Raw genomic sequence first — 19,846 nt, 5'->3', positions numbered from 1 at the left:
AGGAAAACAAACAGGAGTGATATGTAAGGGCACAAGAAGAGGAAAACAAACAGGAGTGATATGCAAGGGCACATGGAGAGGAAAACAAACAGGAGTGATATGCAAGGGCACAAGAAGAGGAAAACAAACAGGAGTGATATGCAAGGGCACAAGAAGAGGAAAACAAACAGGAGTGATATGCAAGGGCACAAGAAGAGGAAAACAAACAGGAGTGATATGCAAGGGCACAAGAAGAGGAAAACAAACAGGAGTGATATGCAAGGGCACATGAAGAGGAAAACAAACAGGGGTGATATGTAAGGGCACAAGAAGAGGAAAACAAACAGGAGTGATATGCAAGAGCACATGGAGAGGAAAACAAACAGGAGTGATATGCAAGGGCACAAGAAGAGGAAAACAAACAGGAGTGATATGTAAGGGCACATGAAGAGGAAAACAAACAGGAGTGATATGCAAGGGCACATGGAGAGGAAAACAAACAGGAGTGATATGTAAGGGCACATGAAGAGGAAAACAAACAGGAGTGATATGTAAGGGCACATGGAGAGGAAAACAAACAGGAGTGATATGCAAGGGCACATGAAGAGGAAAACAAACAGGAGTGATATGCAAGGGCACATTAAGAGGAAAACAAACAGGAGTGATATGTAAGGGCACATGGAGAGGAAAACAAACAGGAGTTATATGTAAGGGCACAAGAAGAGGAAAACAAACAGGAGTGATATGCAAGGGCACAAGAAGAGGAAAACAAACAGGAGTGATATGCAAGGGCACATGGAGAGGAAAACAAACAGGAGTGATATGTAAGGGCACATGAAGAGGAAAACAAACAGGAGTGATATGTAAGGGCACATGAAGAGGAAAACAAACAGGAGTGATATGTAAGGGCACAAGAAGAGGAAAACAAACAGGAGTGATATGCAAGGGCACATGGAGAGGAAAACAAACAGGAGTGATATGTAAGGGCACAAGAAGAGGAAAACAAACAGGAGTGATATGCAAGGGCACATGGAGAGGAAAACAAACAGGAGTGATATGCAAGGGCACAAGAAGAGGAAAACAAACAGGAGTGATATGCAAGGGCACATGAAGAGGAAAACAAACAGGAGTGATATGTAAGGGCACATGAAGAGGAAAACAAACAGGAGTGATATGCAAGGGCACATGAAGAGGAAAACAAACAGGAGTGATATGCAAGGGCACAAGAAGAGGAAAACAAACAGGAGTGATATGCAAGGGCACATGAAGAGGAAAACAAACAGGAGTGATATGCAAGGGCACAAGAAGAGGAAAACAAACAGGAGTGATATGCAAGGGCACATGAAGAGGAAAACAAACAGGAGTGATATGTAAGGGCACAAGAAGAGGAAAACAAACAGGAGTGATATGCAAGGGCACAAGAAGAGGAAAACAAACAGGAGTGATATGCAAGGGCACATGGAGAGGAAAACAAACAGGAGTGATATGTAAGGGCACAAGAAGAGGAAAACAAACAGGAGTGATATGCAAGGGCACATGGAGAGGAAAACAAACAGGAGTGATATGCAAGGGCACATGGAGAGGAAAACAAACAGGAGTGATATGTAAGGGCACAAGAAGAGGAAAACAAACAGGAGTGATATGTAAGGGCACATGAAGAGGAAAACAAACAGGAGTGATATGTAAGGGCACATGAAGAGGAAAACAAACAGGAGTGATATGGCGGGTTGGAAGAAGTGGACTGACCATCACCCCAGTGCATTGAAGATGGCGGGGGTGGTGGGGTTCTTTCCACTGTAGATAGTGGTTCTATCGTTCCTATTATGGAAGAAGTACCGGAGCAGTGTAGCACTATTCCAGAGCCCTTGTTAGGGGATGTTGACACTCAGGCCGCCATGGATACACCTATGCTGTCCCCTTCCCTTGTTAAAATCTTGTCCTGGAACATAGCCGGCCTAAAGAAAAACCTGCCTGACCCGGAATGGAACAATTTTGTAGATGATTTCCATATTTGCATGTTCCAAGAAACCTGGTGTGTAGAGCCACAACACAAACAGGGCTATTCTACGTTTTTTGTCCCTGCAACACAGCTTGGGAGGGGGCGCCCATCGGGAGGATTACTCATTTGGATCAGGATAGATTTGAATTGTAAAATCACTGTGAATTATGCAAGGGCACATGAAGAGGAAAACAGACAGGAGTGATATGTAAGGGCACAAGAAGAGGAAAACAAACAGGAGTGATATGCAAGGGCACATGGAGAGGAAAACAAACAGGAGTGATATGTAAGGGCACAAGAAGAGGAAAACAAACAGGAGTGATATGCAAGGGCACATGAAGAGGAAAACAAACAGGAGTGATATGCAAGGGCACATGGAGAGGCAAAGACACAGATGAGAGATATGTAAGGACACGGACAAAGGAAAGACACACAGGAGTGATATGTAAGGGCACAGGGGGAGCAAAGGCACACATACTGAAAAGGCAGCTACATATGTTATATGACATCTCATTATCAATGTAATAACTGCACTTTCACAATTGCTTTATTAACCTTCCTGCTTTCTCAAATTTGCTTGAAAATGCACCATTTGTCCACTCTTTTTTCAAATTTTTCTCCCCCGAACCCTCCGTAAGTTGTTCCGGCTTGCTCGCTACGCTCGCTCACTGCGGTGCATTAGGACAATACAGTTATGCCTTACCACTTTCAAATGTCACCAGCCGCCACTGGCCCCAAACATCCTTGAACTGGCCCTGATTACACCGAGGCAGCACGTGGTTCTCTTCACAGATTGTAATTACTGTCACTAAATTGTAAGCAAACCTCAGTTCTTCAAACATGCAGTCTATAATGTAAGAAAATAAAGAAATGGCACAATCGCACCCACACTGATTAACAGAGTATGGAGGACAATCAGTTAAATCAGTTCTCTTGGAGTATCTCCTTTCAGTACTGTACATCAGTGTGTGGGGGGGCAAAACTAACATTTTGGAAAGAGAGTCTGTCTTCTCGTTGTCTTGTCCAGGAGGGGCTGAGGAGCCCTACCCCTCCCTGGAAGAGACCAAGATGATACTAGAATACTGCATGCCCACCCCTGTGCCCACCCTGGTGGATCCTGTTCCCCCTCCTGTGATGGCTCCTGTCCCCCCCCGCCCCCGACCTGTGATGGCTCCTGTCCCCCCCTGTGTTGGATCCTGTCTCTGCCCTGGGTGGCTTCTGTCCCAGTCCTGGAATGGCTCCAGCAGCGAGGGTGAAGTTCTTGATGGGCCTCTTCTCAAAAAGGCTCAGCTCAAAATTAATATGAAAAAGGTGGGCGAGTGAGCAAGTGAAGGGATGGCTGGTTGGATGGATGAATTAGTGAAAGGGTGAATGGATGAATGAAAGATTGAATACATGGATAATGAGAGGATGGATGATAGATGAGTGAGTGGAAGGATGGAAGAGAGAAAAGGTAAATAGCTGGATGTATGGGTGGAAGGGTAGCTGGATGGGTAAAAGGGTGGATGGATGAGTGAAAAGGTGGATGATGAGTGAGTGAGTGGGTGGATGCATGAGTGAAATGATGGATGGATTGATGAACTGATAAGTGTAGGGTGAATGGATGGACAGATGAGCGAAAGGGTGGATGTAAGGATGGATGAGTGAGTGAGTGAAAAGGAAGGTAGATGGCCAAAAGGATGAATAGATGAGTGAAGGAGTGAAAGGATAAATGGATGAGAGAAAGGATGGATGAGTGATAGGGTCAATGAATGGATTCATGAGTGGATGAGTAGAGGGGTGGGTGGGTGGATGGATGGAAGGAAGGATTGCTAAGTGAAAGGGTCGATGGAGAGAGAAAGGGAGGATGGATGACTGAAAGGGTGGAAGGATGAGTGACTGAGTGGATGGATAGTAAGTGAAAGGATGCCTGGATGGGTGAAAGGGTAAATGGCTGGATGGATTTGTGAATGAATGGATGGATGGGTAGAAGAGTGGATGGATGAGTGTACAGATGGATAGGGTGACAGGGTGGATGGATGAGTGAAAGGATGAATGAAGGGATGGATGAGTGAAATTATAGATGGAAGGATACATGATGGATAGGTCTGCAAATGGTTGAATATGTTTGGATATGGCTGGGCTTGCTTATATACTATTGCACGACCTCTGATGTGTCTGTAAAACTTATCCAATTGTCCTGAAGTTTTGTCCTGAATTTTGAACTCCTGTCCTGAATTTGTGTCCTGAATTTTGACCCTTTGTCCTGAATTTTTACTCTCACCGTCCTGAATTTGCACCAATGCCAGTTGGTCACCCTAACGTTAGGTCCTGTTTTGATCTGAAATATAATTTTTTTTATGGATGCTGCATGAAATAGAAACACATTCATCCGCAAAATGTCTGCACTAGACTCTACAACATCACCCACATTAAAAATAAATGAAAGGAAAATCGTTTATAAAACAGTATATGTTTAAGAATTATTCAAGGTCGTCAGGGCTAGACTCTCTAAGAATAGAGCTGGGTCTATCAGGGGTCCCCTGAAAGGCTGGGGTCCTGGGCCAGAGCCCACTTTACCCATGCCTTAAATGTCTCTGCCTATTACAGTAAGAGAAGCTGCTCTGAGCACTTCAGATTATCTGCAGTAATATTAGAGTGTCACTGCTGTGTTACAATATTGAAAACACACGGCGCTATACCTGAATATTAGATTGAAACACATTTTGGAATTTGGAGGAGTGTGCCTGTCCACTGTATGTGACTTTGCCAAAGAGGGCATAAAAGAGCTGAAATTAGATCATAAATTCGAAGCTTTTAGGAACAGGGGCCCCAAAATACATTTGTGTCAGGGCCCCAAAAATCCTTAAGATGTCCCTGGAAATAGGTTCCTGCGTCTGCCATGCTAGATTGCACTAAAAAAAAGAGTAAAAGGCCCACCCAAGCATACTGAGTGCAAAATATGACTGGAAGAAGGTCTCAATCTGTCTAATGCACAAAAGTTTGAAACTATATAAATCCCTAATTCGCAACACACACCTATGGATGGCAGCTGCACTTCACTTCGTTCCTCTTCTTGGGCTGTCATGAAAATGGTGAACCAGAAATTTGATAATCTTTGACATGCACTGTTACACTTGATTCACAGATGGTAAATGTAAATGTAAATGTATGTGTCTTGTAAAGCGCACTGCTGCCCTGAGGCGTCGTGGCGCTGTAGACCGCTGGGGAACCCGTCCTGGCTATCCCTGTGAGATGGTCCCTACTGGGTATCTCCAAGGTGAAACCAGGCATCCCCGGCGAATGCGGGGGGCCGTTGTAGAGATGAGGCAAGCTAATGCCCAGAGTTGCCGAGTGTGATCCCTGGTTAGAGTAGGCACCGAGGCGAGAATTATCGAGTCCGCTGACCCTGGTCCACGACCCTGCCGCCTCGGAAATTGAACCCTGGTCCCGGGCCGTTCTCTACTTCTGGGTCTGCCGCCTCTAACCAGTGAGCCACACCACTCACACATGGTGAGAGCTTCGTTGGAAAATTAAAATCTCCCGGATCAATGTTTTGGGGCCAGGGACGGCCTTAGGCATGTGCAAGCTGTGCCACCAAACCCCAGGGGCCACCACGCCAATATATATCCTTAATATAATAATCCTCTGAGGATGGCTACATATTTGCGTGGCGGCCCCTGGCAGGGATTTGGCAGGCTCCGGCTCTGTTCCACTTCCAAACACCCTAACCCCCTCTCTTCACTGGCCTCCGCGCTCCGCCCCGCCCGGACCCCCTCTTCTGGGGCCCCCTACTTATGCTCCCTGCACAGGGCCACCATGAGCCTAGAGCCGCCCCTGTTGGGGCCATGGACTGTTTCAGCAACTGTTACAAAAATATATTTTGCCACTTTTCAGCGATCATTCGTTGATGCGCACATGCACCCAGATTCATGATGGGACTTGCTGCTACACCACGTTCAAATGTGACCTCTGCGAGACTGGTCAAGTGTCATGCACTGAACAGGAAATGTTTCAAGTAACTTTAGGATGTCAAAGATGCACTAAGCATGGCGACATCCTTTGAGCCCACTACTCTATTTCTGAATCGTTGACGAGTTTACTGTCTAGAATGCAGCATGGATTCCATATACCCAGTGGTGTAGCAAGGGTGCTATGAGCTGTGCTGCAAGTCAGAAACATGTCTCATCGTCTTCTGTTTTAGTCCTATATTATATGCTTTTTTGGTGTAGACTTGGGCACTAAAGTCCTTGGGCCTCATTTATGAGAAATGACGCATCGCTGCATGAAAGCAGCGATGCGTCACTTCTCAGTGCGCACTCCTTGCGACATTCCTGATGCGTCATATTTAATGTATGACGCATCATGTCGCAAGGAGTTACAGATACGTCAGTATTTCTGACGTATCTGTATGGTGCAAAAGTGACGCATAGCTGGAGTGTGTCACAAAAGTGACGCAACTCCAGCAATGGATCCTTTCACATGGGGCAAGCCGCATTGAAAGGGCTTGCGTCAGTCTTACGCCTGCTGTGAGGCAGGCACAAGATTTTGACGCAATGGCGTCCTAAAAGTGACGCTGTGAAATCTCATAGATTTCAGTGCGTCACTTCTACGACCCTTCCTTACGTCAATAAGCCCCCCTTGCATACATTATACCTGGCGCAGGTATAATGTGGCACAGGGGTTTTCAAAGTGAGGCATCTACCTAGATGCGTCACTTTATAAATATGGCGCAACAAGGCGCATTTTTTACGCCACTGGTGCGTCACAAAAAGTGAGGCACCGGCGGCATAAAAGTGACGCACAGCCTCATAAATGAGGCCCCTTGGGTCTTGGTGAAACTGCAGCTGCTGCACAAATGATAGCCATGCCCCTGCATATACTAGTAATAGAGAGGTGGTATTCTACATACGTTTGTCATTAATGGGAGATGGGATTATCAAAAAATCTAAGGCAGCCGGTCTCAAAAAAAGAAGGCATTTAAGAGTGCCTTGTAAACGTCTGCTTCAAAGGGGGTTATCCGGTGGCCGGATAATTGGCACTAATATCACCCACACCTGAAGAAAACTGCCCATTAAATATATTATTGGACAGTACCTGTGACAAAACTGCTGATACTGCACTCTTTCCATGTGTAATTGCAGTGCTTGTGTACATAAATTCAGCCTAAGAGAGAAATAGAAGGGGGGGGGGGGGTGCAAATATGTATTTGAAACAAAGTGAGTTAGGTATGAGGCATGTACAATATGAGAAGTGCAATACGAATCTTGGTGCACCTGGGAACAAACTAATTAGGTGGCCAAGATGTGGCGAAGGGTTGTATGCTCAGCATGTTCCCTGCGCCAGGCGAGTGTGACAGCCGTGCAATCAGAGAATGGTAATCTCCTGCGGCTTTTTAAGATGCCTGCAAATTACAGGCTAAACCTGCACAATGCTTGGGGCTTCCCATTGTCGGCATTTTGCTGAGTTGAGGCTTCTTGGGGTTTCAACGTGTATTTGAGTAGGGGGATGATGGCGGCAAAAGAAACTCCTATTTAATTGTGTTCATTCATCATGGCAAGCCATTCTATCACCTAGGAAACATATTGAATTGCACTGTGCAAAATGTCTTATTTTCAAAGCAAAGGTCTTTGGCATGTTGTTTTAGGTGTCCTTCTTTTCTCTATACTGTCCCTCTCAGCACAGTGCTGCTGACATTGTTGATCTATTTAATTGTAGTTTTATATAGCACAGACCTGAGACGAATGGGTAGCATAGGGCTTTGCATAAAAAAGTTTCAATATCTAAGAACTTCAATTTTGTTACATTACAGTAGCTGAGGACAGGTTTCAGGGTGCTGATTATAGTGAAGTAAGGCACACAATTTGTGTTCTAGTTCCATGTCAAAATGCTGCCTAAACCTGTAGGACCTGGTTATCCAGTTATGAATTCCGCCCATTCACTAGACGGGAACCACCCATATACTGCAAAGGGCAAACATGCCTGGGAGCAAGTAGAGGAGCTGCGAGAGTGATACTGTGTAAGCACAAAGACCAACAACTCATTGAATTTGGTGAAAATAAAATGTCCCTTTATGAGACACTCCACCTTTGTTATTGAAGGGATCCTACATAGAGAGTTCTTTGTAGGGTCGTAGCTCCGGGGATGTGGGGGAGGGTGTTTGGGTTGTTACAATAGGCATTCGGTAGTAAATAGTTGGGTACACATGCTTTCTGTTGCTTAATGTGAAGTGTCTGTTTGATTTCACCTGGGATTTGTACATGCCCACACTGCTGTCAAAAAACACACACACACACACACTCTCATCTATGTTTTGAAGCACTTAAAAAATGTTGACTAGTTTGAAAAATATTGCAATTTAAGTGCCCCTAACCATCCACACTCTTCTCTATTTCCACTGCCCTTTAAGACGCCCTCATGTTCTGCTTCTCATGTAACGTGTTTGATTAAGATGTTGCAGTGTGATTGTTGGGAAATCTGAAGCTAACACCCCCCAATAATACTGCCCAAGCCACTCCCTGGGTTGAATCTATTGATTTAATTGGTTCAAATTTGACTTCGCTGGAATGTTGTTTTAACAGGGATAGAGTTGTGTGACTACGGGTGTTAACCCCTTCCATGCTGATGACGGAACGGTTCCGTCATCAGCGTCGGTTGAGCTGTGCTGATGACGGAACCGTTCCGTCATGACTCCGCCCGCGCAAGGCGGAGTCAGCACAGGCGGGGAATACGCTCCGCACGCAAGGGGTTAAGGAAAATCTGCGCACATGCTGATCAAAGTCTAAAACTGTTTATTCTCAAAAAGAAATATCTGTGAATCCTAGATTTGGTTTTGCAGGGGGTCCCCAACTAAAAGTATTGGAGTGAGCTTGTAAGCAAAGCCAGGGCACAAACTCAAAGGGCCTCATTTATGAGAAATGACGCATGGCTGCGTGAAAGCAGCGATGCGTCACTTCTCTGTGCGCACTCCTTGCGACATGATTGATGCGTCATATTTATAATATGACGCATCATGTCGCAAGGAGTTAAAAATACGTCAGTATTTCTGACGTATCTGTAGGCGCAAAAGTAACGCATTGCTGGAGTGTGTCACAAAAGTGACGCAACTCCAGCAATGTGTACTTTCACATGGACAAGTCCCATGTTATTAGGGCCTGCATCAGTCTTACGCCTGCCATGAAGCAGGCGTAAGATTTTGACGCATTAGCAGCCAAGAAATGGCGCAGGGAAATCTTATAGATTTCACTGCGTCACTTCCATGACCCTTTCTTGCGTCAAAACGCCCCCCTTGCATACATTATACCTGGCGCAGGTATAATGTGGCGCAGGGGTTTACAATGTGACGCATCTACCTAGATGCGTCACATTGTATATATGGTGCAATAAGGCGCATTTTTTACGCCACTGGTGCGTCACAAAAAGTGACGCACCGGCAGCGTAAAAGTGACACACAGCCTTATAAATGAGGCCCAAAGTGTTCTGCACACAGACTTCCAGTGAAGATCACATGACTTTGTAAATCAAAGGGAGCGCACAGGTGTCTAAGTCTGAGATCATGTGGAAGGAAGACACCTCCTGTTCTAACAGTAATGTACGCATTTTCAGCTGAGAAAGCTCATGAACACTTTCTCGTCTCAGGAGTCCAGCTGTGAAAGAGGTTCAAATCGCACAGGAGGGGACAGCATGAGCAAAAAAACATAGCCGAGGAAGTTGCACTAAGGCAATAGCTTGTATTTTACATGGAAGTGGGCATAAAGTGGTTTGAAGCCGTTTTGTCACATTTGTTTTGTTATGAGAGAATATTTGCATCGATAGAGAATCGAGGAAAACTGATAGAGAGGGTTTTGCTAATCAGAAAAAGAAGGAATATAGAAATACTTTAGTTCAAGATGTATTTACAAGGCAGTCACTATATGTAGGTTGTTTTTGTAAAGAAACTAACAGCCTGATTCATCATTGTGAAGTTTTGCGAGTCTGAAATAGCGATTAATAAGGAATCGCTATTCCAGACTCGCAAAACGGGATTCATGTAGGAATCGCAATATTTTTTGCGATTCCTACAGGTTCCTTATTTGCGATTAGCTAATTGCTAATCGCAAATAAGGAATAACTCCCCATTCATTCCTATGGGCCTAAAGGGGAGTCATTCCTTATTTGCGATTAGCAATTAGCTAATCGCAAATGAGATTGCGATTTCAAGGGTGCAGGGGTGTCCAAAGGACACCCTGTAACACCCCTGAAATGTAAATTCACACAGATGTTACACACACACATGTCCAAAGGACATGTGTGTGTGTAACATGCAACTTACAAAAATGCATTTAAATGCATTTTTCTAAGTTTTCGCTATTTACCACGAGGTTTGACCTCGCGGTAAATAGCGGCCCAAAATTGAAAATTCGCAATTTTTAAATGTTTCATGAATAGCATTTAAGGAATCTCTAATAGAGATTCCTTAAATGCTAATCCTCGCAAATTTGCGAATTCTTTATTAGCGAATTTTGCATTTGGGATGATGAATCCCAAATGCAAAAATTGCACTCGCAAAGGGCCAGATTCTCAGAATCTGGCCCTTTGCGAACCCAATTTTGCTTGATGAATCTGGCTGATAGTTTATAAAAAACATTTTTCGCAACAAAATGCCAACAATGTCATGCAAAATGAAATCAAAAATGTGACAGAACAGTTTTATTTATTTAGAGATATTTATTTTTTTACATCTATAGATTCTATTCAATGGGTATAGAAAACATATGAAAAAGAGGGTTGCTAATGAATAGGAAGTAGATGGAAATTAACTTAAAGGGGCCGATTACGATGTTATTAGGAAGGGCTCCGGATGGGATTCGGTATTGTCAAATCTGATTTGAAACCCTTGTTTCCTATCGATTTGTACAGTTTTCTCAACGACCGATTACGATGCCCGGAAACCGTGTGAGCAGACCGAATCTGTTCCGAAAGGCATCTGGACAGCCCGAGTCTTTCAGAGCCAATTCGTACAGCTCTATGGACACAGTTTCCGGATGAGCGATTATGATGACTAATTCGGACAGCCGTTCCGATTTGGTTAGCCTGAGACAAAAACAGCTTTCGGAATTGGTCTTTGGGGGCCAATTGCAGGTCCCCCTTCACCCGGAGAATTCTGAATGGGGCCGTGGGGGTACCTAAGTGGCCCCTCTTCTCAACCATGCACTATGTGGTAAGCACCATGGGGTGGCCGCCACAGGGTGCAAGGTTTAACCTAACCACCCCTTTTTCAATGGGAGCCTGTGTTCATGTTCAGAACACAGACTCCCATTGATGTCAATGCGAGTCTGACCGAACGATGTTGGGAGACATCGTAATTGGTCGTCTGGACTCACAGGACCTGATTAGTTTCGAAACTGGTACAGAACCGATTTGTTCGGGACAACTTCTAAACGACATCGTAATCGGGCCCTAAGTGCTGATAAGTTTGGAACTGAAGACAGCAAAATAACATGGGACTTTAACAGATCATATTTCAGAACTATATCATTCACTGCAGTTTCATGTGTGTCATCAATAACAATTTGAATTCTTCTCTAGACGTCTACAGTAAAGGCACAGTAGACTGCTGTGAAATGAAATGCCAAACTAATGATATGGCAACATTTCAATTGGTGGATGGCAGGAGATGTATCCTCAGTTCAACTTTCTGACCCACTACCCAAAACTTCCATGAAAATGTCATGAGAGAAAACTCTCAGAGATTGTGTATAAAATCTTAGGAGGGGCTCAACATTTTTGTGCAATTCCTAGTTATAGCCCCACCATAAAATATTATGTGTGACTAAAACCCTTAATACTTTGCATTTACATTCCCCTTCATTGTCATGACCCTAAAATAGTTTCCCATTCCAATGCTTTTCAATAAATAGCATAGACTGCTTTCGGAGGAAGAATAGTGGTGCCTTGTCACCAAAAACTGCAGTAGCTATTCTTCCTGTAACCTTTCACCTATAGAGTATCGTAGTAGAACACATCTTTAAAAGTAGATGAGAATTAAACCCAAAATGACCCCAGATAACACTGATTTTGTGATTCTAAGTAAAACAACTTCCAGTGTTTGGATACCTAATTAGGAAACATTTCAGTTTTGTCAGAAAAATTTAAAACTTTAAGACTTTTGGTTTAAAGCATGTGGTGTTCTTATTCAGTCCGTTTTAAAATAATTCCCTTCAGTGCACTAGCAAAACTGTGCCTTTTTGAAAAGTCTTTTAATCAGGCTAATGGATTTTCATTTCTATGTATTTCTCTTTCAGGTTCTGACCTGCCTCACTGCTGCACTTGAGGTAAGTGTTGATAAATATGTTGAGTCCCGCCTTATACCCAGTGCATTTAGCACTGTTCAGTAAAGTTCAATGACTACTAATGCCACATGAGGCAAGAAGTACACTTCTGACAAACAACGCTGTAATTACAATTTACATTAGGGATGTTAAGCCTGCTGTAATAAACAAGCCACCAGATATCAGCAATTCCATTAGGGATTTTCGCTGCAATCAACACGTTTGGATTTTAGCATTGACCTCAAGTGTAAGTTGGATTGTTTATGAAAAAAGAAAAAAAACAAGCTTTTATTTAAGAAAGTGCAGATTAATTTGCAAGAATAAAGAGTTGTCCAGATGTACACAATCTTAGCAAGCATGTTGTTCAATGTATTTGATAAAGGGCCTTTGTTTTATAATGATCATACAAAACACGTAACCTTGACAGATGTTAGTGCAAGCCAAGAAGATGGTAGTGCAAAGGTGTCTGACATCACCAGGCAGTAGGAGAAAATCTATGAGTTTCTCTCCCCCAGTTTGGAAACAAACATCTTTATGGAAATAATTGAGCTACTGGTTCGAATACTTTTAAACTTCTAAAAATGCTTCAGGAACCACTTTTCTTAATTTCTAACAGATGAGACGTGTTACAGAAAGAAAGCAGCCCTATGCAGTTACTTCAACTGCTCCAAAATGATAAATATTGCATGAAATATAAAGGTTACAAGGTCACATTTAGGGGTGTGCTTAACTTGTGGAATTTCCTCTGGTGTAATGACATAAAATGTTGGTAAAAAGACACGAAACAGAAATTTTGCATGTAGCTTAATATTTTTAGAGGAAATGCGTCCTCACACACTTTCTGTGAATTAAAAAATAGCAAAAAAATTACAAGTGCCGCTCTCCTTCCCACAATTCGTGTTGTTCCTATGCTCCTGCAATAGGATTCTTGCATAAATGGTCTTTAATTATGCTACCAGACATATTGGCAACATTTTGGGAATTTTGCAACCCAACCATAATGCGAAATGTCGATAATTACACAAGATTATGCTGGTTTAGCAAAAACTTCACCAGGGTCTGTCACACTCCATCTACAAGACAGCAAACAATCTCAATTATGTTTGCTCCTCAATCACACTGGTCTGCATAACTTAAAAACTGGCACAAGACAAACACCTTTTATTGCTCTATACCAGCAGTAACTGTCACTCACATTCTGTTTGGCATATGGACACATTTTACTCCTGTGGGTGTACTGTCACACAATATTCTGCATACCCAGGAAGATGCCTGTAGTACAATATGGTAATGTGTACTACCAATAGTAAGATGCATGACATGCCTGGCTATATAAATGCAGTGTAGTATACAACTGTAAGCTTGCAGGAGTGAGTTGTTTTCTTAAAACTGAATGAAAGTGCAGCCCCTAGAATGTGATATATGCATTCTTATTATGATACTTGTGGTAAAGCATGTGACTTTGCGTTGATAACTATATGGGGCCTCATTTATGAGAAATGACGCATCGCTGCGTGAAAGCAGCGATGCGTCACTTCTCAGTGCGCACTCCTTGCGACATGATTGATGCGTCATGTCGCAAGGAGTTACAGATACGTCAGTATTTCTGACGTATCTGTAGGCGCAAAAGTGACGCATTGCTGGAGTGTGTCACAAAAGTGACGCAACTCCAGCAATGCTTCCCATGTGAAAGGGCCTGCGTCAGTCTTATGCCTGCTGTGAGGCAGGCGCAATATTTTGACGCAATGGCGTCCGAGAGGTGACGCAGTGAAATCTCATAGATTTCACTGCGTCACTTCTACGAGGCTTTTTGCGGGGGAACTCCTCCCCTGCATACATTATACCTGATGCAGGTATTATGCAGCGCACGGGTTTACAAACTGACGCATCTGCTTAGATGCGTCACTTTGTAAATAGTGCGCAATAGGAGGCATGTTTTACGCTACCGATGCGTCACAAAAAGTGACGCATCGGAAGCGCAAAACTGATACAAGGCCTCATAAATGAGGCCCATGGGTTAAGCACCAAGGGTCTAATTATAAAGGAGGAGGTTGTAAGACCGCCGCACTCTCACTGGCGGTGGTCCGTCCGCCGCATTACGACTTTGAAAGTCATTGTGGCGGAAGACCACAAGCTGCGCCAGGGAACAGTCATTCCCTGGCGGTGGCAGAGATACGCCATAATGCAATATGCTCAGTGGGACTAGCGCAGTCCCGCTGAGTATATTACGAGTTCCTGCACCGCCAGCCATTTCATGGAGGGAGCCCAGCCATGAAATGGCTGACCGTGCAGGAACAAAGGGGGCCCTACAGCCCAAGCCCCCCACGGGGATGCATTCAGGGAGGCACAACATGTGCTTCACTGTCTCTATTCACCCAAAGTTCCAGCATGGCATGGGCGTCACCGTCTATGCCGTGCTGGAACTTGTTTTGCTGTTTGCATTGTGGTGCCTGCTTTCCAGGCACCGCCATGCGAAAAGTAATGGATCTTCTGCCTTACACATGTTCAACTTGTAATAAGGCAGGTGGTCCTTGCACGGGTTTGCCGGTGCTGTGTCAGTGGAGAGCTGGTGCAGCACTGCCAAAGTCCTAATTAGGCCTCAAGTTTGGACTCCTTCTAAGTCTTATATTTATACTTCCTGCATTTGTGTTTTTTTGTCTGAGTTTCTTAAAATGTTTGTTTATATTGTTTATATCTATAGATATCAAGTAGTTGAAAACTAGATCGATGAAGATGGTAAGTCATGCCACTAAGATCCCCTTTCTCAACAGCCATTGGCCCAGGGGCTGGAGTGAGCCACCCGGACTGTTGCTCATTTCACCAGAATATGCGGGTTGTGGTTAAATGTTCCCTTAAATCCTCCCAAAAGGGAGGTCTATAAATACAACGTAACAACCTTCATTAATAGTGTTTAAAGCTATGGCATGTATGTTGTGCTAGTGTTTGAGTATTCGTCGTGACCTGACACACAGACTATGTGATATTACTGCAACATACAAGAGAGTCTGAGAAGACACATTTGAAAAAAAAAATATTATGGTCAATATAGAATGCCAATATTAAGGTGCTGTTGGTCAAAATGGTTTAAAAACACATGAAGATTAACAGTTCCAACAGTGGTGGGTCCTCCGCTAAGGCGGAGGAGTGTCGCTCCACTGCCTCGGAGCAGTAAAAGAAAGGGAAAATAAATAGATAATGACTAATGCTATTATCATTTTATCTTGTCCTCCTGCTGCGGCAGCTTGCGTGAGGAGGCGGGGCGGGCTGAAGAGCAGGGGACGAGTGGTACAACCCTCCTAAGTGCGCAATGACTGTTTGGCTCCCAAACCAGTCATGCACACTTTCCACCTTCCCCATGCAGGTTGCATGACAGCCTGCATGGACAACATGCCCACCCCTACAGCCCCAGGCTGAGCGCTATGTCACGATGCTCAGACCAATCAGAACCCTGCATTGCGATTGGCTGCGGGAAGCGTGGGAGCCCTGGTGCTTCCTGCTTCCGGTTTCTCATAAGAAGCCAGGAAGAGGATGCAGGGGAGGTGGTGGTGGCTGGCCGGAAGGTAAGTGTTTTTAAATTTTCATAGTGAGCCCCCGCCCCTTGTTCCCCACCTCCCCCACTGCTGCTTCTAGGCACTCAGTTCTAACGATACAAATCAATCATCAAGCTAATAGAAATAATTAGCATAAAATATCTGCCTTCATTTTTCATGTATTTTTTTGTTCAGTTTTGTGATCACTTTAAGATACAAAAATAATTTAAAACCACATTTTTAAAAGCACTTCACCAACTAGAAACTCGGCTGGTGTGCTATAAAGTATATTTGTGCTATGGCTTAATGTGGCAGATTAAATGTGCACAATGTAGAAGCACCACAAAAAGTATCCAGAAAAAAGCTTGAAGCGAAGTCCTGAATAAATATGTGTAAAAAATGGCGCTGTGTGCTGAATCAGTCCCATTATCAGCCCATATTATCTCACAGCTGCAATTACAGTGGTGGCTACCGACTCTGTTTCTCTAGCGAACAATCTTCAGCAGCAATTTCCTCAAATTGCTGCAGAATTTCTTCTCAGAAAATCAGAAGAACTCATTGAGAACAATGGGGTTCCCAGTTATTTTACACTATCAGTTTTTTCTTGTAAGATCCTTCCTCGTTGTGCTTTTCATGATGCATGGCGCTGAAAGACGAACAGGGCCAATGACCCCAACTGCATGCCTATTCTCCAACCAAATAGATGCTCAAACGTCAGTAAACACTGTTCTTCTGCTCTTCTTTCTTTCATGGTAGACATCTAGACACAAATTCCTCAAATTACTTCGAAATGAGCAATCTGTGATGATTTTACAAGTAAAAACATACGCAAGCCTATTAGGTCAAGGAAATAGGTATTGATTTAAGGTGTGATTTATTGTTCTTCATTGATTTTACGCAAAATATTCTAATGAAATGGAAGTTATGGGCATGCTCTGGAAATGGTCTAGGTCTGAGGTTCCCAAAAACAAGAGGAGTACTTTTAGAGTGCTTTAAAATCGAACCCCTGGATCAAAAAAAGAGAAAATAAACAAATCAGAAACACACAATGAGTTTCACTTGGATAAGAGAAGGGGGAGTTGTTTGAGAAGGAAGCCTATTACTCTCACAAGACTTTCATTTTGGATCTACATGCATTACTCCCTGCTTACACCCTCATTACAGTTTGCTCACAGATCCCAGTTTGCGGCCAATTCCCGTTTGCACCTGAATCGGGATTATAAATCTGGTGATAATAGCACACACTGTGTGGTTGGGGTGAGAGAGGAATGGGGCGAATAAGGAAGGGGGTGCCACACCATAGTGAAAGTCTTAAGAGAAGTAAAGAGTGGTTGAAGAATACTGTTCTCGCTCAATTACTTGGCTCAGTAATTTAAGCTTTCACCACAGAAAAATGTGAAGGTTTTTGGGCAAAGAAGACTTCAAGTCAGACAAGCATTGGCATAGCCCATAGGTCTCGCCTTTGAGACCTTATAAGTGTTTAGTTATCCAGCACAACATCCTTGGTGCAACAACATCAACTGTCGCATAGCTAAACACTTATAAGGTCCCAAAGACGAGACCTATCGGCTATGCCAGTGCTTGGTATTTATGCTGTTGAGGAGCTTCCAGGCCCCTTATGCAGTCTGCGGATTACGGTGAGAAGCATTATCACACTTTTTTCCACAATATTTCAGCAAAACACTAACATTTTCATGATGATATAGAGAAAGCAAGAATATAATTAAGTAAAGGACGCAGAAGTTTACATTCAGCTGATTTCCCAGGGCACCTGCAGGCTCCCTCCACATAAATCTAATAATTTCCGTGAAGGACGGGGCTTAGATGTTGAAAGAAAAAGTACTATTTGTGGATAGACTGCTAGAATTCAACAACTAAATCCCTCAAAGCGAAGTATTAGGAGATATATATATATATATATATATTCAACATATAAATATACATATGTAATAATGTTTTTTAAAAAGTTTTTTTTTTAAATACATTTAAAAAAAAAAAAGGAAATGTATAACTTTCCCTGTACATTGCCAAGCAATAGTTCTGGATCTGTATACGAAACGCGGCTCCAGTGAGATTAATCATATAAATAATTTTCATATATGTACACAATAATAATATTAAGTTCAAGGTAAGAGGTTTGTTAAGATAGTTGGCAAACTTCTATGTCAACAAATCAAACTTATTAAATCATTTTTTATTAGTAATTTCATGAGTCGTTGTACGTGCGTGTACATTGTAACCTCCGGACTCCCGTATGAGACGTGATTTTTCACATATATATTTTTCACATATATATATACAATAATTATATTAAATTCAAGGTAAGAGGTTTGTTGAGATACTTACTAAACTGGTATATTAATAAATGAAATTTATTAAATCGTCTTTTTTTAAAGTAATTTCAGGAGTCGCACAACTTCCGCATACATTGCTACTTTTGGATTTTGCGTAAGGGACGCAAAGGTAATGTTTTTTTAAAACAATATTATATGTTAATATAGCTTTATTTAATTTATTTGAAATAAAGAAATACAGTTATGTGTTTTAAAAATATTATCAAATAGTGGTAAATATTGTTGCAATGTAAAATTGAAACAAATTGCGGAATCGCTTTCGGTACGGGGTGGTACTGCATAGGACTTGCACACCCCATGGGACACAAAAAAAAGAGATTTCATTGGTTAAAGATACTGTCATCTTTAAGTTTGCTAGATCCCACCTTCTCTCTTCTAATTTTGGTTGTGTTTGACAACAACCATCCTTTTTGAGGAGCTTACAATTTTGCCACTATATTTTGGTGTTTTGAAGGTTTTATTGGTTGAATTAAAATGGCAACTTCACAGGATCTGCAGGAGGAGGAAACTGAATGCACAAAAAGTTTCATGCAACATATGTAAAAAAGTTCTGTCCCGAGGATTGGACATAAAATACTCCTACGGTACATCGTCGATGTACAAACATCTCCAGACAGTGTACAAAAAGAGGCTTGCAAGAGCTGAACTTGCAAGAGCAAATGAAGGCAGTCAAAATCCTCAACCTTCAACTTCACAAGTTGGGGACCATTTGCAGTCTGTACCACTGACTCTTCCTGATTTTGCGAAGGCAGGACTTTTTTTGTCCAAAATGCATCACTGTGCTGAACATTGGAGAACAAGTTGTCCAAACAATGTTGGACACAATTAACAATCACAAATGTTAATTTTTTCCCTTCATTTATCCATGCTGTTATGTGCTTGTTTTTTTGTTCGCATTTTTGTTGATAAAACCTTAAAACACCAAAAAAAACAAAAATTTATAAAAAATATATACATATAAAAAATAGTTTTAAAAAAGAAGGAAAAAAGGGTTCTTACGGACCCACCCATTTTGATTTAAAAAGAAAAGCTATATGTTGTATGAATACATGAGTCAATGGATAGTGTCTGTTTGATTACATTAGTGAGTATGTAGTGTCTGAGTGATTGAAAGAATAAATGAGTATAGTCTAAGTGAAGACTTGAGTGCAAGAGTAGTGCCTGAGTGATTGCATGAACAGTGTCTGAGAGAATTGATGAGTGCATAGGTAATGCCTGGAAGTATGGGTGAGTGCAAAGGTAGTGCCTGGATGATTGGATGTGTGCATGGGTAGTGCCTGGGTGATTGGATATGTGAATGTGCAGTGCCCGAGATAATGGATGAGTGCATGAGCAAAGCCTGAGTGAATAGATGAGTGCATTGGTAGTGCCTGAGTGAATGGTTGAGTGCAAGAATAGTGCCTGGCTGATTGCATGAGTGTATGGGTAGTGTCCGAGTGAAAGGATGGATGCAAGGGTAATGCCCAGTTCATTGGATGAGTGCACAGGTAGTACCTGAGTGAATGAATGAGAGCATGGGTAGTGCCTGGCTGATTGCATGAGTGCAAGGGTTCTGTCTGGGTGATTGGAGAAGTGCATGGGTAGTGCCTGAGTGAATGCTTGAGTGCATGGGTAGTGTTTGAGTGAATGGATGAGTGCAACAGTGGTGCCTGAGTGATTGCATGAATGCATGGGTAGTACCTTGCTGATTGCATG

General features: G+C 42.8%; 1 protein-coding gene across 1 annotated transcript in view; it reads left to right on the top strand.

The window, feature by feature from the left end:
* Positions 1–19,846, top strand: part of LINGO2 (leucine rich repeat and Ig domain containing 2) — a 2,438,702-nt gene that overhangs the window by 1,141,072 nt on the left and 1,277,784 nt on the right. The window contains exon 5 of the mRNA XM_086962132.1: positions 12,241–12,270. The gene's annotated coding sequence lies outside the window, so the exon portion shown is untranslated. The remainder of the gene's footprint in view (positions 1–12,240; positions 12,271–19,846) is intronic.

Source organism: Lissotriton vulgaris, chromosome 3_1, assembly GCF_964263255.1.
Source record: "Lissotriton vulgaris chromosome 3_1, aLisVul1.2, whole genome shotgun sequence".
NCBI lineage: Eukaryota > Metazoa > Chordata > Amphibia > Caudata > Salamandridae > Lissotriton > Lissotriton vulgaris.
This window is presented reverse-complemented; position numbering and strand designations above follow the sequence as displayed.